Raw genomic sequence first — 21,759 nt, forward strand, 5'->3', positions numbered from 1 at the left:
AAGTCACAAAAGATCACACAGGCAAGGTGTGGGAGACAGAGAAGGAGGGTGGAAGTGCTGGGGTGTGATTTCAGCCAAATTATACTGTTATGTGCAAATATGAATATGTAACAACAGATCGCATTAATTTGTACAATTATAATGCACCAATTTAAAAATATGGAAAAAGAGCCTGCGACTATAGCTTAGTCACAGAATGCTCGCTTAGCACATGTGAGGCACTGTGTTCAATCCTCAGCACCACATAAAAATAAATAAAGGTATTGTGTCCATCTACGACTAATGTGTGTGTGTGTGTGTGTGTATAGTGGGGAAAAAATAGGTTAGGAATACAATGAAAAAAAAAAAAACCTATGCAAACCAAAAAGAAAAAAAAATCACACAGTTCAGGACTAAGGATGTAGCTCAATGCTTAAGCACATGCTTGGCATGCTCAAAGCCTGAGTTCTGGAGTCAGCACTGAAAAAAAAAAAAAAAAAAAAAAAAGAAACAAAGAAAGAAAGAAAAAGAAAAGCAGGACCTGGTGGTGCATGCCTGTAATCCCAGTGCCTTGCAATCACAAGTTTGAGGCCAGCCTCAGCAGCAATTTAGCAAGACTCTCAGCAATTTAGCAACATTCTGTCTCAAAGAACAAAAAGGACTGGGGATGTAGCTCAGTGGTAGAGTGCCCCTGAGTTCAATCCCCAGTACCCCCCAACAAAAGAAGAATCTGAACTAATAATAATCCCAAATTAGGACTTCCCTGAAAGGGCTGGGGATATAGCTCAGTTGGTAGGGTGTTTGCCTCTCATGTACTAAAGCCCTGGGTTCAATCCCCAGCCCCAATGGAAAGTACTACCCTGAACACTATCAGAGAATCTCTCCTGGGCCTTCCTTTCTAATTTACATGTTCAGCATTCTTCTGTTCACATGAAAGTTTCTTTCTTGAGAACTGGTTCAAATATAATTGTTTTGATTATAATTTACTTTATTAATTTAAAATCTTTTTTCCATACTTTTTACTGTTGCATTATAATTATACATGATGGTGGAATTCATTGTTACTTATTCATATATATGAATACTTATTTTAATGACATTCATATTTCTTTTCTATCTTCTTGTGCTCACACCTACTCACCAAGACTAGAATTCAGATATTCTTTAAAAGTTTCCAGCTACCCTTCAATAGATTTTCAATGACTTTGCATTGACATATTAGCAATAAAGCTCATTTATTACTTCCTCATTTCCTTTCTGAAAAGGTAACATTTACAGGGTACCCAAATTTTGCTAAGAAAGAGGTCTGCCAACAGATTCTACTTCTGTTTGGTTAGACTGTGCTGGTAGAATTTTGGAAACTTCATATTTTGATTGATTTAATTTTTCACACTGCTGGGGATTAAACCCAGGGCCTCATGCATACGAGGCAAGTACTCTGCCACTAAGCTACCTTCCCAGCCCAATTCTGAAATAATTTTAGATTTACAGAAAAGTTGCAACAATAATATAGAGTTCTTTTGGAAGCACCAATGAAAAGTTTGAATGGGAACCAATAGTGGAGGCTGTTTGTATAAGCTATAATAAAAATAATAAACAATTGTGTACATCTCTTACCCATGTTCAATAATGTCTAATTAGTAGTTTGAAATTGGCCACAGTTGAAGTGTTTACAACAGAAACTGGCAAGTGCTACAAATCAATACCCTTTAACAGAACTGATTGTTAACCATTTAGCAACATATTTCTGATAAGGTCCACTGAAAGAAAAGAACAGTTCTGATATATACAAAGTAGGATTAGGGTCAGGATAGTCCAGAAATGATATGACAAATGGGCTAAAGGAGCAAGAGACCAGATACAAGAAAGCTCGTAGAAAGCAGTCATGTTTGTTCAGGTATCTATCAAGAAATAAGGGTCTGGGTATAGTGGTGCACAACTGTAACCCCAGTGACTCAAGAGGCTGAAGCAGAAAGATCACAATTCAGAGAGGCCCTAACTAACTCAGTGAGATCCTCTCTCAAAATAAAAAATAAAAAAGGTTGAGTATGTAGTTCAGTGGTAAACCACCCCTGGGATCAATCCCCAGTACCAAAAGAAGAAGAAGAAAAAGAGGCTCTGAACTAGGATTTCTTGAGGATCTTCAGAAATGAGTTAGGTCTGGGGATGTAGCATGTAACTCAGTGGTAGAGCAATTGCTTGGTGTGCGGGAGCCCCTGGGTTCTATCTCCAGCATTGAAAAGGGGTGTGGGGGGAATGTGGGATTTTCAGAGGAAGGTAAAAATAAGAATAAAGGAGCCAATTGCAGTGGCACCTACCTGTAATCCCAAGTACAATGGGAGACTGAGGGAATAGGATCACTTGAGCCTAAGAGTTCAAGGCCAGCCTGAGCAACAGTAAGATGAGATTCTGTCCTCTTAAGAAAAACAATTTGTTTTTTTTTTAATATTTTTCATACATGTATATAGGGTAATAATGCCTGTCTCAATCTACCCTCCTTCTCATTCTCACCAGCTCCACCCCTCCCCTCACTCCCCTCTGTACAATCAAAATTTCCTTCATTCTTCCCTACCTACTCTCCACTATAGATCAGCATCTGCTTATCAGAGAAAACACTGGGCCTTTGGTTTTTGGGGATTGGCTTATTTCATTTAGCATGATATTCTCCAGCTCCAATCATTTACCTGCAAATACCATAATTTCATACTTCTTTAAGGCTTAGTAATATTCCATTGTGTACATGTACCACATTTTCTTTATCTATTCATCTGTTGAAGGGCATCTAGGTTGGTTCCATAATTTTGCTATCATGAATTGAGCTGCTTTAAACATTGATGTGGCAGTGTCACTGTAGTATGCTGATTTTAAGTCTGTTGGGTATAAACCAAGGAGTGGGATAGCTGGGTCAAATGGTGGTTCCATTCCAAGCAATTGCTCTACCACTGAGTTACATGCTACATCCCCAGACCTAACTCATTTCTGAAGATCCTCAAGAAATCCTAGTTCAGAGCCTCTTTTTCTTCTTCTTCTTTTGGTACTGGGGATTGATCCCAGGGGTGGTTTACCACTGAACTACATACTTGGATTTCTTAGGAATCTCCATACTGCTTCCAAAGTGGTTGCACCAATCTGCAGTCCCACCAACAATGTATGAGTGTATGAATGCACCTTTTTCCCCACATCCTCGCCAACACTTATTATTGTTTGTATTTTTGATAATTGCCATTCTGACTGGAGGGAGATAAAATCTTAGAGCAGTTTTGATTTCCATTTCTCTAATTACAAGAGATGATGAACATTTTTTCATATGTTTGTTGATCGATTATATTTCTTCTTCTGTGAAGTGTCTGTTCAGTTCCTTAGCCCATTTATTGCTTGGGTTTTTTTGGTGTTAAGTTTTTTGAGTTATTTACATATCTTGGAAATTAGTGCTCTGAGGTGGGTGTGGTAAAGATTTTCTCCCATTCTATAGGCTCGCTCTCCAAATTATTGTTTCCTTTGATGAGAAGAAGTTTTTTAGTTTGAATCCATCCTATTTACTGATTCATTTTACCTCTTGTGCTTTAGGAGTTTTGTTAAGGAAGTCAGGTCCTAAGCTGACTCTTCTATAAGGTGCAGAGTCTCTGTTTTAGTGCCTAAGCCTTTGAAAATCCACTTTGAGTTGATTTTTGTGCAGGGTGAGAGATAGAGGTTTAATTTGTTACATATGGATTTCCATATGTAATTGTAGAAAAACAAATTTAAAAAAGAATTTTTAGTTGTAGATGGACACCATAACTTTATTTTATTTATTATTTTTATGTGGTGTTGAGGATCGAACCTAGTATCTCACATGTGCTAGCAAGTGCTCTACCACTGAGCTACAACTCCAGTCCAGAAAAACAATTTTTTAAAAATCTGGGTGAGGTGGTACATGCCTACAATCTCCATGACTTGGGAAGCTGAGGCAGGACAATTGCAAATTTGAGAACAGCTTCAGCAACTTAGTAAGACCCTGTCTCAAAGTAAAAAATAAAAGGGCTGGGGATGTAACTCAGTGGTAGTGTGCCCTGAATTCAGTTTTCAGTACCAAAAGAAAAACAAAAAAGATAGAAAAGAAAAAGAAAAAAAGATATGGAGGATGGAGGAAGAGGAAGATGTGTGCAGTGAATAAAGGAAAGAGTCATGTGGGTGTGGGGTGGACAGAGATATTAATTGAAGGGTAAAGCAGGAGAGGGAGGCCTGAATGTGTGCAAAGGAGCAGGGCCTTTTTTTCTCTTACTGATTAGAAAAACAAAGCCAATCACTGATGTGACTCTGTTCTAAGAAGTTCCCACCAGCCATAGATGACAAAGGAATCAAAATGCAGTCATACCAGAAGCAAGAGACCAGTGGAGAGCCGCTGACAGTAGCCCAAGTGAACAAGTGTGAAGGCCTGAACCAGGGCAGTGGGAAGCCCTAGACCAGGACAGTGAGGCCGGGAGACAAAAGATGATTATCAGAGACATTCTGGAGATGTGATTAATTGAATAAGGAAAATGAAGGCACAGGGTGATCAAAAGTGCTGTTAGACTGTGTGGCTGGAAGACATAATGGATTAATCAAGCCATTCCTGAAAATAAATGCAATCATGCAGGAACTGGGAAATCCTGAGAAGATTCTAGAATTCTGAGATTCTTGCTAAGTCAGATCAGAGTTCGATGGGACATGCAGTTAGTCCTCCAGCACAGCTGGGCTTAGGAAGGAGGAGTAGGACTGGGGAAGAGACCAAACTAGTTGTTTTCTGTACTTTTGTATCTCTTGTCCCTCAACAAAAGGGTAGGGGCTCCAGTCATATCAGGAGGAATGTTTTGCTGGGCACAAGCCTAAAATCCCAGAGAACTGAGAATCTGAGGCAAGAGGATCGTAAATTCGATGCCAGCCTCAGCAACTTAGCAAAATATTGTCTCAAAATAAAAAAGGCTGGGATGCAGCTCAGTGTTCAGCCCAGCACCCCTGGGTTCAATACCCAGTACCAAAGGAAAGAGTAATGTTTTTAGAGAACTAAAAAGATTCCAAGCCAGAAGTGGCAGTATATGCCTGTAATCCCAGCAATTTGGGAAGCTGAGACAGGAGGATTACAAATTCAAAGCCAGCCTTAGCAATTCAGCAAAGTCCTAAACAATTTAGCAAGATTGTATCTCTAAATAAAAAAAAAAAAAAATTAAAAGGACTGGGATATGGCTTAGTGGTTAAGTGCCCCTGGATTCAAATCCAGGTACCAAAAAAAAAAAAAAAAAAAAAAAAAAAAAAGAAAGAAAGAAAGAAAGAAAGAAAAGAAAGAAAAAAAAAAAGAAAAGAAAAAGAAAAAGAAAAGAAAAGATTACCAGGCATGAGGATCATAGGTTTGATGCCAGCATCAGAAACTTAGTGAGACTCTGTGTGAAGTTTTTAAACAATTAAAAAGTTAAAAAAAGAACTGGGAATGTAGCTCAGTGGCAAAGTGCCCTTGGGTTCAATTCCCGGTACCAAAACCAAAATTTAATTAAATTAAATTAAAAATAAAAAAGGTTCAGTCAAACTTTCTTAGTATAAAAATATGAATCCATTATAGAAAATTTTGGGAAATACAGAAAATAATAAGAAAACAATTAACCACAAACCCAAACCTGAGAAGCAACTGCTGATAATGTTGTACTACATTTTCTTTTTTTCTTCTCCTTATCCTTCTTTTTTTTTTTTTTCTTGTGGTACTAAGGATGTAATCCAAGGGCCCTCTACCACTGAAATACACCCCCCAGTCTTTTTTTTTTAACTTTTTATTTTGAGATGGGATCTCTCTAAGTTGCCCACTCTGGCCTAAAACTTTTGATCCTCCTGCCTCAGCCTCCTGTGTCACTGGCACACACCATGCCTAGGTGTTTTACCATATTTTCTTCCAATCTTGTTTCCATACTATTTAAAAAAAAAATACATCTAATTCGTATCCTGCTGATTATGCCCCCTACCAAATTCAAGATAGTAGTGAGTATGTTCTATGTTGCATGTGAAGGTAAATGAAGTCAACAGCTGCAGGGAGAAAATAGGTAAGGTTTGGAGTGGGACAAGGGTTCTCTGTGGTACAAATATTTTACAGTAAAAATTAATCCTTATCAGGGATCCTGGCAGAGATTATACTTCCTTCTATCATCAAGGGTTTTCACAAAAGTCAAAAACACCAAATGAACCTTGGGAATGGACATATAGGCGATACTTTGTGGTGGTGGGTATCATTGGACATATTCTCAGAGCACCAGCTGCTGCAAAAGCCTCAACTTCATTCACTCATTCATTCATTAAACTAACATTCACTGAATATATTAAATGTCAGCCACTTCCCAGTGGCTTGGGAGGCTGAAGCAGGAGGATCACAAGTTCAAAGCCAGCCTCAGCAATTTAGCAAGGCCCTAAACAACTTAGTAAGACCCTGTGTCAAAATACAAAATAAAAAGGGCTGGGGATGTAGCTCAGTGGTTAAGTATCCCTGGGTTCAATCCCCTCTCTATCAAAAAAAAAAAAAAAAAAAAAAAAAAAAAAAAAGTCAGATACTTAGGAGACAAGTACGATGAGGTTAGCTTTGGTCCCTTGAGAGCAAAGTTGCAAAGTGATAATTATCAGAAAATATTATATAATTTTATCTAAAATTATTATCTAAAATAATTATATAATTTTAATCTGTGTGCATAGGACATTACCAGCATCTATCATCAGTGAATGAAAAGGTTTAGGAATAGTAGCTGTTAGGAAAATAGGAATAGTGCTGTAAGAACATTCTTGAGGCATCTTTTGTGAGTTTGATCTTGCTTCAGAGAAGTAAAGGAAAAGAGGGGGGAGTTGGGGAAGAATAAGACTGGCATGGTTCTGGTCTTGCATAAGAGACCAGAACCCATCCTCATTCCCAGAGGTCTTTCTGAACCTAGGTGCTAGGGAATGAAGTTAGAAGTTTGGGCTAGGGATGTAACTCAGAGGTAGAGTGCTTGCCTAACATGCACAAAGCCCTGGGTTTGATCTCCAGTGCTGCAAAACAAAAGCAAATCCTTCAAAAAAACAAAACTAGAGGCAATACAGAGGGATGGCTATCATCCCTTCTTGACTGGTCTAGAAATAAAAAGATTACCGCAAGACGTAAAAGAAGAGGTGAAGAGCAGATGACATCTGTATTTGGAAAGGAAAGAACCAAAGGGTAAATCAGGCCTGGACATATCAACCAGTCTCAGGATCTGATCTGACTTCTTTCTAGCCCTAGAAGAACACTTGCATCCACATACAAGGTATCTTTTCTGGATCCTTGCATCTACTTTAATCCCATTTTCACCTGGCCTACTTTCAAGGGCCTTTCACACTGGGGTCTAGCTTCATCTTCCACCGATGCCATCCTTGACATTCCTTTTAACTTGAATGGCAGTTTGCCATTCAAATTTGACACAGTTTGCCTTGAATGGCACTGTGTCTGCCTCATGCACTCTGGTTCGCCCTTGCCAGCAACATCTGTCTGTCTACCTAATAGACTGCAGCTCCATGATGGTAGGCTCTTGAATCCTAAGCATCGACCACAAAGCCTGGGATGTGGTCAGGCTTGTGTATACAAGTTTATAAAACAAATGGTGGGGGCAGGCAATGCTCAAACAATAAAGAGTTATTTTGGAAAAGCCTTTTACAAAACAACATTAAAAATACATAAATCAGATTATATGACTCTGCCCTTTTCAAAATGCTCCAAAGTCTTCCCATTACTCTTAGAATAAAATCTAGGGTTTGGGGCATATCTCAGTGGTAGAACTCTTGCCTAGCATGTATGAGGCCCTGGGTTCGGTCCCTAGCACTGCGAAAAACAAACAAAAACCCTAAATTAAATTAAATTTTTAGAAAATCTAGCAGGATGCAGTGGCACATACCTGTAATCCCAATGACTCAGGAGGTTGAAGAAGGAGGATCCCAAATTCCAGGTCAATTTCAGCAACTTAATGAGACCCTGTCTCAAAATAAATAAATAAATAAATAAATAAATAAATAAATAAATAAATAAATAAATAAATAGATAGATAAGGTTGGGGGTGGTGCTTAGTGATAGAACACTTACCTACCATGTGTGAGGCTCTTAGTTCAATTCCCAGTATAGTAAAAGTTAATTAATTAATTAAAATAAAATCTAGATCCCAAAGCTTTGGTTGATCTAATCTTGCCTATCTCCACCTTCTTCCTATTCACCAGACTTGCCCTCTACACTAAACTTTTTCTTCCAGTAGGCTCAGATCTTTTCTGCTTTTGCTCTAGCTGTTTCCTCTATCTGGAATTTTCTTTTCTTTCTTTCTTTTTTTTTTTTTTTTTTTCTTTTGGGACTGGGAATTGAAACGAGGGGTACTTAACCACTAAGCCACATCCCCAGCCCTTTTTAATATTTTATGTAGAGACAGGGTTTTATTGAGTTTCTTAGGGCCTCACCAAGTTGCTGAGGCTGGCTTTGAACTTGCGATCCTCCTGCTTCAGTCTTCTGAGCCGCTAGGATAACAGGTGTGCACCACTACACCCGGCCCTATCTGGAATGCTCTTTCCCTCATCCCTTTATTTGGCTCTCTTCTCATTCTTCAAGTCACAGTGCAGTAGACCACCTCCTAGGTATGTCTTCCTGACAGCCTAACTCTAGGTTAATCCCCCATATTCTACTATCACATCAGTCTGCATTTCCTTCAAGGCCTTTAGTATACTGATAATTATTTTATGTATCTGTTTACTTATTTCATTGCCTCCTTTGCTATGTGAGATCCAAGTACAGAAAGGATCTTTTGTGCCTTATTCACTTTGATACCCCAGCACCTTTTATAGCACCAGGCACACAGTAGGTGCTCAATAAATGTTTGTTGAAGAAATAAATGAATATGCACATGTAAACTATGTGAAAGACTTTCAGAAGACAATGCACAGAGGCGCTAACCAGCACTGTGTTTATCATGACAGTTCTTGTGCAGTTGCCCTTGCTTGTGCCCTTGCCCTGGCCAGATGTCAAAGAAAGATACTCAAGATATCATTGAGCCCAGTGGGGAGTGGTGGGGCATGCCTGCAGCCTCTGCTACTCCAGAGGCCGATGCTGGAGGACCCCTTGAGCCCAGGAGTTCAAGGCCAGTCCGGGCAACATAGGGAAACCCTCATCACTCATCTCAAAAAAAAAAAAAAAAAAAAAAAAAAATCTGCTTGTGTCATAGACACAGATGAACTGCTGGTCACTGGGGAATGTATATATTTAATGTGCCTAAGTATTTTCACTGGTGGGGGGGACCAAGAAGAAAACATTTTAGAAAGCTCTTTCTAGCTACATTCCTTAATTCAGCCAGACATTCATAGGATACTTACAAGGTGCCCGGGTGATTTTAGGTGCTGAGACTACAGCAATGAACAAATAGAAGAGATCCCAAACTTACAGACTATAAACAAAAAAAAATATGAATATGAAAATACCCAGGACTGATAAAGATGATAGTGAAAATAAAGCAGGGTACTAAAGCAGAATGATTGGAAGAGCTCCTTTGCTGGTGTGATATTTCATGAAAAATGGATCCCAGGGTCCTCTGGAAGCGAGGAAGTCAGGTAGGCAGGGGGGTACTGTGGTGAAGCAGGCGAGAGACACACACTGATGATGTGAACCAGGAGGGCGGTGGGGATGAAGAAAAATTAAACAGAGATGACAATGTAGAACTGACAGGACCTAGAGACAGTGAGACACTAGAGGCAGGGAAGGAGAGGCTGGTATCAAGGCTGATTCTCAGGTCTCTGCATCTATATGTGGTAGCACCCTTTACTAACACAGGGGACCCTAGAGGATTCCAGCTGGCTGTTGGCCATCAGGGGTCTGGAGCTCAGAAGGATGTCTAGGCATATTAGGAAGTCATATTAGGATGTGGAGGCATATTAGGAAGTCATATGTATTTGGGTTGTGTATGGGTTCCTATGATTTCCCTAACAAATGCCACAGACCTGGTACTTAAATAACAGAAATTGATTCTCTCACAGTTCTGAAAGACAGAAGTCTGAAATTAAGACGCAGACAGAGTTATTTGTTTCCCTCCAAAGCTTAAAGAGGAGGATCTTTCCTTGCTTTACCAGATTCTGGTAGCCCCAGGAGTTCCTTGGCTTGTAACAGCCAAGACTTGATGCACAATATTCCATAGCAAACTCCTGCCATATTTTATCTGTTTAAGACTTCAATGTCTGTCTCATGGTTATAACTTCATATTAACCTGATTAAATCTGCAAAGACTGTATTTCTGAATAAGGTCAATTCACAGGTACCAGTTTTTAAAACATCAAAACACACACACACACACACACACACACACACACACACACACACACGCACGCATAAAGTAAAGGCAGACAGGGCTGAGGTTGTGGCTCCATGGTAGAGTGCCTGCCTCGCATGTGTGAGGCACTGGGTTCAATTCTCAGCACCGCATTTGAATAAAAAATAAATTCCTTTGACAACTAAAAAATATTTAAAAAAAATAAAGGCAGACATGGTGGCACAGTGACTTGGGAGGCTAAGACAGGAGGATTGCAAGTTAAAAGCCAGCTCAGCAATTTAGCAAGAACCTCAGCAACTTAGCAAGATCCTGGGGGGACTACTGGCTGTTGAACCCAGGGCCTTATACCAGTTCAACCACTGTACTACATCCCCAGCTCCTCAGCATTTTAGGGGAAGCTACTGAGGAGCTACTTTTAATTTTTATTTTATTTTATATTTTGGTGCCAGGGAATGAATCCAGAGGTGCTCAACCACTGATCCACATCCCCAGCCTTTTTAATATTTTATTTAGAGGCAGGGTTTTGCTAAGTTGCTTAGGGCCTTGCTCAACTGCTGAAGCTGGCTTCATACTCATCTTTCTGCCTCAGCCTCCCGAGTAACTGAGATTATAGGCATGTGCCACATCATCTGGCCCTTTTTATGTTTTATTTTGAGATGGGGGTCTCACAAGGTTTCTGTGGTTGGCCTCAAACTTGTAATTGGAACTTTGGAACTACACCTGCACCACCATGCCCAGCCTTTTTTTTTTTTTTTCTTTTGAGATGAGATCTCCCTACATCACTCAGGCTAGCCTCAAGCTGATTGCTACTTCTGGTCTAAAACAACACCTCATGCCTCTGCTTCCAGAGCAGCAGGGCTACAGGCACGTACTACCCCGGCCCAGCTCAATACTTTTTGTGAGGACATAACTTAGCCCATATCATGTCATATCTGAAATAGAGTAGGACACCAAGAAAGAAGTTAAATCGAGTTAGAAGAACTATGATTCAGGCCTTTTAGGAATGTGCCAAGGAGAAGACTGAGGTACCTAAGACTGAGTCTTACATTTGCCACATACAGAGGTGGAGGAACAAGGGCAAAAGTGTCTGTCGAACTGGGTAATATCACTGATGTCAGTGTCTTTCCTGAACACTGGAGCCAAGGGAAGTAGCAGAGGCTGAGTAATAGAAACAGTTTTTCAAGAATTAACTTTGGAAGAAAAAGTCTGACATATGAAAAGATCTAGAGGGGATCCGAGGCAAAGGAATTGTTGAGAAAGATGAAAAATGTAGTTTCAGCTACATTTTTACAATATTGAAAGGAATTTGGTAACTTAGAAACTGGGTTCTGGAGTTAGACCGACTGGTATTTACAACCCAGCTTGGTTTGTCCCCTGCTGTGACTTTAGGCTTGCTGCTTAACTTCATTATAACTCAGTTTCTTTTTCCATAAAATAGAGATGATTTTATTTGAAATTTAAAAAATAGTTGTAGATGGACACAACACCTTTATTTTATTTATTTTTATGTGGTACTGATGATCAAACCCAGTGCATCATACATGCTAAGCAAGCACATTACCATTGAGTTCACCATTGGCCAATAGGACTCCAGTCCTATTTTTCAAAAAAAAAAAATTATTTTTTTGGTATTGGGGATTGAACCAAAAGGCACTTTCCTACTGAGTTATGTCCCCAACCCTTTTTATTTTGAGACAGGTTCTCGCCTAAGTTGATTAGTGCCTTGCTAAGTTGAGTCTGACCTCAAACAAGTGATCCTCCTGCCTCAGCCTCCTGAGTCACTGGGATTACAAGCATGCACCACTGTGCCTGATGACAATTTTAATAGTGTCCACTTCCCAGGATTATTTTGGTGACTAAATGACCTAATGCATATAAAGCACTTAGCATACCATATGGCACATATTGAGTGTGTAATAAATGGTAATTCTTACTATTACTACTAGGTAAAATGAACAAGGTTCCAAGAAGGAGGTGGCAAGTAATGATATCAGATATGGCAGATGGGACCAGGAGGTGGGGGGTGGAGAAAAGGTCAAGTATTTGGCAGAGTGCTAGTAGAGGCAGCAAAGAGGGGAGGGCATGGGTAATAGCAGCTAAGAAGTAAATGGATAAGGAGAAGTCAGAATATGGAACAGTCTAGCAGCTGAGAAATGAGAGCAGAAGAAAAGAGGTGGAAAGTGATTTGGGGTGCAAAAAGAAAGTTGTAGGGGAACGTTACTTGGGAGTATGCAAGGGTAGGAGATAGGGGTGATATTGTCTCTTGAATCTTTCAAATATTACTTCAATTTGATACTACACATCTTCACCTTTGTTGTGCTAACCCAGGGCACCCAGGGGAAGCTCCTTCAAATGAGGAATGGGCACTAAAGAATGAGTGTTTGTGGATGAGTGGTGATGAATTAACACAATCAGGAGAGAGGAAAAAGGTGAACTTAAACCTGGCTTTGTCGAAGTTCAGAAGCCTGAGAAGCAATTGGCTAGGAAGTACTGATCTGAGTCTGGTAGGAAATGGGAAGGATTCAGGGCTGGAGACACAGGTGTAAGAGTGATCAGAAAGCAGTCACCAGAGCCAAGGGGATGGATAAATGAACTAGAGGTGGTAGGAGAACATGATCCTGGAAGTTCTGGGGTTGGTGGAGGACAGGCATGAGAAGGAAAGGCATGAGAAGATGGGGGAAGTTGGAGTTAAAAGTCCTCTACTCAGTGAATGTTTCAGTTAAGAAGGGCCAGAATTAGGAGGTTGAGGCAGTAGAATCTCAAATTTCAAGGCCAGCTTGGGCAATTTAACGAGACACCATCTCAAAATAAAAAAATAAGAGTTGGAAATGTAGCTCAGTGGTAGAGTGTTTGCTTAGCATGTGCAAGGTCCTGAGAGGAGGAGGGGGAAGGAAGGAGAAGGAGGCAAGGAGAAGAGACAGAGGACCATTGCTGAAGTAGCCTCAGGGGAGTAGTTGAGACAAAAACTAGAAGGGCGCTGGAGAATGAGAGGTGACAGCAAAACTGCTTTTCAGGAAGTTTGGTGTTAAAATAATGTGAATGTATAGGACAAAAGGTGAGCAGGAACAAACAAAAAGAGTGATGGGAAAAGGAGGAGTCTTTGTTATCTATAGAACTTAAAAATATCAGAACAATTCAAGGCTGGGAATGAAGCTCAGTGGTATAGGGTTTGCTTAGCACAAGGGTTCTGAGGCCCTGGGTTCAATCCACAGCACCACAAAATAAATTAATTAATTTTTAAAAAGTAAACCAAGTTGAGAATTACAAAAAGAAGAAAAAAGAAAACACAAATATTCAAAAAAACAAAAAGAATTACATGCACAAACCCTTTACCTGAACAGGGTAATTCACTGCATCTCTTGGTGGCATCTGCTAGTTCTCCATGGGGACAGAGAGTACGTCACACTGTTTCATGTACAGGTGGTGTTCATCTGCCAAGGTTTTTTTTTTTTTTTTTTTTTTTCTTGGTGCACAGTTGTACTATAAAAAACAATTAATCTGAATTAAACATTGCTATGTTGCATCTATTCAGATTACTGTTTTCACTGAGTCAGCATTAGTAGTTCTTTTTTATAGAGCATTATAATTATACACAGTATTTGGATTCCTTTTGACAAAATTATACATAAAAAGAATTTAATTTGAACCCCCTTTCCTTTCCCCTTTTCTTCCCTCCTCCCTCCCCCTTATCTGCCTCCTCTATTCTTCTGATCTTCCTTTTACTCCTTTATTCATTTTTATGGGTACTTTCTACATATACATAAAGGAGATATATGCCTTGGTATATTTATATATGTATACAACATGATTCTGTTAGATTCAGTCCATATTTCTTTCCCTTTCCCTTTCTTCCTCCCTTCCTCTCATTCTCCTACTTCACTGATCTTCACTGTATCTTTATTATATCTAATCCCATCCCTCACTACTTTCCCTTATTTTGCTTTCAGCTTTCACATGTAAGAGAAAGCATTCCACCCTTGATTTTCTGAGTCTGGCTTATTTCACTAACTATGATTTTCTCCATTTCCATCCATTACTGGCAAATGTCATACTTTGTTTTCTTTATGACTGAGTAAAACTCCATTGTGTATACCTACCACATTTCTTGATCCATTCATCTATTGATGAGCATTTGGGTTGATTCCATAATTTGGTATTGTGAATTGGCTGCTAGAACACTATAGTGGCTGTATTGCTATGGTATTCTGATTTTAGTGCTTTTGGATAAATATGGAAAAGTGAGATAGCTGGGTCACATGGTGGTTCCATTACTAGTTTTTTGAGGAAACTCCACACTGCTTTCCAAAGTGGATGTACTAATTTGCAGTCCCACCAACAATATATGGCTGTACCTTTTCCACCATATCCTCACCAGCATTTATTATTTGTATTCTTGATAACTGGTATTCTGACTGAAGTGAGATGAAATCTTAATGTAGTTTTGATTTGCATTTCCCTGGTTACTAGAGATGTTGAACATTTTTTTCATATATTTATTGGTCTTTTGTGTTTCTTTTTTTTTCTGATAAATTTCTGTTCTTTTGCCCATTTACTGATTGGGTTATTTGTTTTTTTTGGCACTGAGTTTTTTGAGTTCTTAATATATTCTGGATATTAATCCCTTGTCAGAGGAGTAGCTGGAAAAGATTTTTTTTTTTTTTTTTCCGGTACTGGGGATCGAACTCAGGGCCTTGTGCTTGCGAGGCAAGCACTCTACCAGCTAAGCTATCTCCCCAGCCCTGGAAAAGATTTTTTTCCCATTACATGTGCTCTCTCTTTATTGTTTCCTTTGCTGTGCAAAAACTATTTTCTTTTCTTCCTTTTTTTATTTTTATTTTTATTTTTTGGTACTGGGGATTGAACCCTGGGGCACTTGACCACTGAGCCACATCTGCCCTACTTTGTATTTATTTAGATACAGGGTCTCACTGAGTTACTTAGTGCCTGCCTCGCTTTTGCTGAGGTTGGCTTTGAACTTGCTATCCTCCTGCCTCAGCCTCCCGAGCCACTGGGATTACAGGTATGTGCCACCCCACCCAGCTGCAAAAACTTTTTAACTTAATGGCATCCCACTTATTGATTTTTGGTTTTATTTCTTGAGCTTTGAGGGTTTTGTTAAGGAAGTCAGTGCCTACACATATATGATGGAGGGTTGACCATATGTTTTCTTCTAGCAGTTGCAAGATTTCTAGTCTAATTCCTAAGTCTGATCCATTTTGATTTGACTTTTGTGTGTGGGGTGAAGTCTCTGTCCTTGGCACATACAGTTTCCTGTGCTTTGAACCTGACCCCCGTGTCTCTAAGGGTGGCACTCTTCAAGTATTAGCATAATTGCTGAGGCTGGCTTTAAACTTTCAATCCTCCTGTCTCAGCGGCTGGTGTTATAGGCATATGCTACCATGCCTGGCCCCAGAACCATTTGTTAAAAAGGTGCCAAAAACAACAAGGTAATTGTCCAAAGTGGGGACAGGACTGGGGAGGTAGCTCAGTGGTAGAGTGCTTGTCTAGCATGTGGGAGGACCTGGGTTTGATCCTCAGCACCACAAAAACAAAAAAATAAAAATAAAAATAGGGACAGAATTAAAAAAAAAGAATTGTGGGATATTGGTCATGCATATGATTAGCATGTGTGAGGCTCTTGGTTCAATCTTCAATTCTAAAAAAGAAAAAAGATATTATGGAATTATTTATAATAGCAATACATACACGTATCTGGCTAATAGTAGGCGAATAGAAAAATAAATCATGGTGTATCTATTTATAAGATTATTGAATAATCAAGAAATTATCATGGAAATGCTGAAGCTATGCCAAATTGCAGAGAGGAGAAGCAGGTACTGCAGACTGATAATTTAAATTGGGCTTTGAAGTCATACCTAAGATTGAAGTACAGTAGTTTCTTCTTTTGGCAGCAGTTTTGCTTTCCATGGATTTAGTAACCTGTGGTCAACCACAGCCCAAAAATAAAAAATGTCAAATTCTGGATTAAAAAAAAAAAAGGTGCCAAAAATATATGAGATAGACAGCCTTTTTAACAAATGATTTTTTCTATAAGTATGTAGGTTTGCTTCTGTGTCTGCTATTCTATTCCATTGGTTTTTGTGTCTATTTTGATGCCAATACCATGCTGGCTCTGTAGTATATTTTGAGATTGGATATTGTGATGCCTCCTCCATCACTTATTTAGAATTGCTTTGGCTATTCTGGGTCTCTTATTCTTCCAAATGAACTTAATGATTGTTTTTTCTAGTTTTGTGAATAATGCCATTGGTATATTTATAGGGGTTTCACTGAGTGTGTATATTGATTTTGGTAGTGTGGCCATTTTGACAATATTAATTCTGCCTATCCAAGAATATGAGAGGTCTTTCCATCTTCTTTCTTCAGTGTTCTACAGCTTTCATTGTAGAGGTTTTTCACTTTCTTGGTTAGATTAATTCCCTTTTTAATTTTATTTATTTATTTTTAGAATATTGTGAAAGGGATAGTTTCCCTGATTTCTTTCTCAGCTGAATTGCTGTTGGAGTACAGAAATTTTATTGATTTATGAGTGTTAATCTTGTATCCTTTTACTTTGCTAAATTCATTTATTAGCTCTAGGAGTCTCCTAGTGAAATTTTGGGGGTCTTCTAGACATAGGATCTTATCATCAGCAAACAATGATAGTTTGACTTCTTTATTTCCTATTTGTATTCCTTTATTTTCCTTCTCGTGCCTGATTTCTCTGGCTAGAGTTTCAAGAACTATATTGAATAGAACTAGCGAGAGTGGACAACCTTATCTTGTTCCTGATTTTAGAGGAGAAACTTTCAGTTTTTCTCCATTCAATATATGATGTTGGCTTTGGGCTGCCAAGTTTACTTTTCCCTGCAATACCCCACTCCCCCGCTTTCCTGACATTTTCTTAATTCCACTACGAAAGGAACCCCCATCTTCAGTATGAGCTTCCTTTTATCTCCCTCCAAACGAGTTCCCCTGTACCTCTCATGTGATTCTTTTGTTACCGAGGTCACCCCGTGAGGTATGTTGCTTGCCTTCTGTCTTGGTCTCAGCTTCCCTTAAGCTTGAAGCTGGCCATGGGTAAACTGGTGAACATGTTGTCTAAGGAAGGCGTGGTCATTTCTGGTATCCTTCCCGCCTCGCCTTGTAGTTGTTTGCTCATCTTTTCTCTTTTTCAACAGAAAAACGCCAATGCCCTTGAAATCAGAATCCTCAGGCGGGATGGGTGGTGTGGATCTGGTGGGCTGAGTAGCTGGTGGACCGCCAGCAACAAACGCTACCTGGCGGCCTTCGAGACTGGCCGGCAGAGGGCGCGCCGGGATCGAGAAAGGCTGCGGCCGCGGCTGAGGCAGGACGCGGGCCTTGGTTCAGACGCAAGCACTGGGTAAATAGACGTGAGGCAGGAACTAGCTGCGCGTGGAGGCACGTGTCTTGCTCTGGGGATTGCTGCCCTGACTGAAAATACGCGCTGCCCAGAGAAGCTCGCGTCCTTCCGTGTGGATGTTTTGGAGGAGCTACTTCTAGAGCCTCATTATTTTAGGGAGAGAGACTGCGGCTCCTAGGATGGACTTTTGGGCTTCCAGGAAACCCGAGACGAACCAGTCATCTGTCGACTCATTTGTGAATTAGGGACCACTTATTCAATAAATATTGAGCAATGTGTAGCGTATGTGCGTAGGACTGGAGTAGACTAAGCAAATAGGATCATTTCGTATTTTCAAAAATGCCTTAAAATAATGTATGATGAGATAGTGAGGACTGATATGTACGCTGATACTTGAAGAGTGCCACCCTTAGAGACACGGGAGGCACGTTCAAAGCAGAGGAAACTGTATGTGCCAAGGCCAGAGACTTCACCCCGCACACAGACGTGAGAGACAGTAGGGCCGGAGCCATTCGAATTGTGACAAGTGAAGATGCTGGGATTACCTGGAAGAGGCTCCAAGGAACTTCCTGGGGCAAGGAAAACATCTCGATTATGGCATTGGCTACATGGATAGACATATCAAAACTCGGCGAAACTGTGCTTTGTGCTACATGTACCCTTTGTCTCAAAAACAAAATAAAAACGTGGGGCCCAGGCTTGTGAAGACAACTGTGAGTTGTGAAAATCGTTTTGCGGTGCTTTCCAGCCCGCCCTGCGAGCAGATAGTCAACCCGGGTGTGCTGGGACATTCTCTAAGGAGAATGTACCAACAGTGGTGTCCGGGAGAAGGTGTCTACGCCTGACAGTGCGGGCAAGGTAGGTCTGGAGGTTCAGAAGGGAGCAGTGCCTCTCACTGCCAGGTCCGGAGGCTGCTGACAGTCGCGCCTCCACCTAGGTCGTCAGGGGCAACCTTTGGAGCCGTGCCCCCGCCCCGCCCCGCCTTTCGCTCAGAAGCCAGGTGGCGGTTGGGGGCGCAACCAGCCCGTTTGATTTCCCGCGGCCGGTGGAAAGGGGCGGAGGGGGGGGGGAAAATAGCTATCAGCCAATGGGTTGGGCTGGGGAGGTCACGTGGCGCCAGAGGGGCGGGGCCCAGGTGTACTTACGGGGCATCGGGCGGGGGCCTCCGACTCAGTGCGAAGTCCTGGAGGCGGGGCGGGCGTGAGGGTCCGGGGGGCTGCGCGGCTAGGATTGGCCTGTGATCGGGAGGCGGGGCCTGCGCGCGCCGCGGCAGCCGGCTGCGATTGGCCTAGGCTCAGGGCTCGCTGCCGCCGTGCGGGCGAGGCTCGGGGCGCGAGGACCGAGCGGGGCGGCGGGTCCGCGAGCCGGGGGGGGGGGCCGGGGCGGTGGCGGTGGCGGCGGAGGAGGAGGAGGAGGTGGCGGCGGGGGCCGGTACTGGACCCGGCGGGATGAGCGAGGTGGAGGCGGCAGTGGTGGCGACAGCGGCCCCCGCGGCGACGGTGGCCCGCGACGGCCGGCAGGGGTGGTAGCAGTGGTGGTACCGGTGCCCGCGGGAGAACCGCAGAAAAGCAGGCGGCGGGCGGGCAGCGGCGGCGGGGCGGAGCCGCCTCGGGCCCCGCTGCTGGGACCCCCTCAGCGCCAGGCTCTCGCACCCCTGGCAACCCGGTGACGGCGGCCTCGGGGACCCCCGCGCCCCCGGCTCGGAGTCAGGCGGACAAGCCGGTGCTGGGTGAGGGGGGGGCGCGCGCGCCAGGGCGGCTCTAAGGGGTAGGCGGACTGGGGGGAGGGGAAACTTGGGGCCTGACAGGGTCTGGAGAGTGGAAGATGAGCCTGACCCGGAGGCCCAAAGGCCTAACTGGGCTAGTAACTGCGGACCAAAGTGGATTCCCCTGGAGGGAAATCTGCTGTACCTTCCGGGGCTGGGGCGGGGGCGGGGCCAGCAAGTTCAGCTAAGGCCTTGGGGTGGAGAATAAAACCTCTTATTTCAACCTCCCTTCTGAGGCGGGAGACTTGGTCGAGTTGACTTGGTTAGCATGGGTTAAAAACCTCTGAACCTGGGAAGCAGGTGCACTGGGGCCCCTTACATTGGGAGGTCTAGAAAAGCTCTTGAGTTATGACCTGAGGGTGGCACTAAGTGGATCAGGTGAGTACTTGGTTCTAGGTGAAGGGCCTGGAATTATAGGATGTGAGGAACATGCCTTAGAGTTGAGTTTTGAAAGCCTAAGCCTCCTGTGTGAATGATTCAGTTTGGTGAACTGGTATAAGAATACCTTAAAGCTAGTAGTGAAACCTAGTTGTCTGAAAATAAGCTTAATAGGAAGTCAGGTTAGATTTTGGAGTGTCTCAAAACTCAGACCAACTCCATCTCTTCCCCCATCTTACTATCCCCACTGCATCTCTGCCTGGCAGCAATCCAAGTCCTGGGCACTGTCAAATGGTTCAACGTCCGGAATGGTTACGGATTCATCAACAGGTATCTGAGGAACCCAGGGAGAGGGTGGAATGGGTGTCTTCAAACTGGCCTATGGGACTGGACACCTTCCCAACATCATCTCTACCCCCTGCCAAGGCACATGGTTGCAATGTCCAGCTGACGCTGGTTGAAAGTCTTTAACCACAGCACAAATCTGTGCTTAGTGGCAAGATGAAGCTCCTCCACATCTTCAAGGGCAAGCAGAGGATTAATGATCCAGGAACTTGGCAAACCTGGTTCTGACCTTCCTAGCTTCTGTCTCACCTTCAGGAATTCTCATTATTTTAGCATGCTGTGCTTTTGGGGTGGAATTATGGGGCTCCTCTGCACCTCAGGGCTTTGGGCTGGAATCATCACTGATTTCCTGTTAAGGGAAGCACTTGAGGCACCCCTCACGACTCATCTCCCTTAAAGAGCTGTGACTCATTGGAATCCTCCACCCTGATGGGACTGAGGCTGGCTGTAGGGGGAGGGAAGGAGGTAGTCCAGCCAGAGATTGTTGCTTCTCTTCAGTTAGCAGCCCCTCCCCTTCCAGCCCTGGGAGAGGTTATAGTGGTGGATTCGAGCAGAGCCCCCGAGTGGGGCCTTCCCCAGCCTGGGCACCCTGCCCAGCCAAACCCTCCTGGGAGGACTTAGTTCTCTCTTAGCAGACTGACCTTTGTGCAGATACAAGTGCTTTTAAAGCTGGAACATTTGTTCTGGGAAAGACAGGTTCCTGTGAAGAGTCCCTCTCCTCTCCCTCACCCTACTGAGTTCTAGGATAAACCAGGGATTGTAGGCAAGGTAATAATAGAGAATGGATATTTTCTTTCCTCTTGTCCTTGGTCCTCTCTGTATGTTGAGAGGGAGCCTGACAGGATTACTTCCAGGCTGAGGATGAACATAAGATTGTGGCTATTGGAGCAGTTCCTGACATCTTGTCTCCTTCCCAAACTTGTTCCAACACCTCTGGCGGGTAGAAAGAAGACAGTGGAATTTTCCAGCCCCAGTAGGGACTGGAGGGGTGGGTTGGCCAGAAACAGTTACAGCCAGTACCAGCAGGTTCTAAGGTGGAGCACTGGGTAGGTGAAGAGCTGCCCAGGCTCTTTCAAGGTGCCTTTGCCTTCCCCTCCATTCTTTCCTCCTGAAGTCCAGGATTTTCACTGAGGCTTTAGATGTACCTCTCCATACCAGCTTTTGGGGGTCCTGTCTAACCCCCAAGTAAGTGGAATCTGGAGAAGATGGGCCCACCAGTCTTAGGAATGGACAGCTAGGGAGGCCTTAGTAGAACCGAGTGCCTTATTAAAGTCACCCCCTTAACGACCCATCCTGTTCTGCAGGAATGACACCAAGGAGGATGTCTTTGGTTCATCAGGTAAGAGCTAGGTTGGCTTCTGAGGGGAGGAACTGGCCCTCTCTTTGAAGGCCTTTCCCATAACCCTTAGCTGGCAGTCTGTTTTCCTCCGCTCCTCAACCGCCACCCAGGTGGAAATAGCCACTCTCCCGTCTGTCTCAGGTGCTTGTATCACCATTAGCCCCAGTTGTGTTGGGTTACTGAATGGCTGTCAGTGTGTGTTGCCCTCTGGGCACTACATGCTCACCACCTACTGGGACCTGTTAACACACAGGAAGGAATCAGGCAATTTTCCAAG

The 21,759-nt window shown here is 42.7% G+C and overlaps 1 pseudogene across 1 annotated transcript; it reads left to right on the forward strand.

Moving 5' to 3' along the window:
* Positions 1–18,896: 18,896 nt before the first annotated feature.
* On the forward strand, positions 18,897–21,511 carry LOC306656852 (Y-box-binding protein 2-like; annotated as a pseudogene). Its single transcript, XR_013767017.1, has 3 exons — positions 18,897–19,384; positions 20,065–20,128; positions 21,448–21,511. The product of XR_013767017.1 is annotated as a Y-box-binding protein 2-like (transcript).
* Positions 21,512–21,759: the final 248 nt, after the last annotated feature.

Source organism: Sciurus vulgaris, assembly GCF_902686455.1.
Source record: "Sciurus vulgaris genome assembly, chromosome: 3".
In the NCBI taxonomy this organism is placed as follows: Eukaryota; Metazoa; Chordata; class Mammalia; order Rodentia; family Sciuridae; genus Sciurus; species Sciurus vulgaris.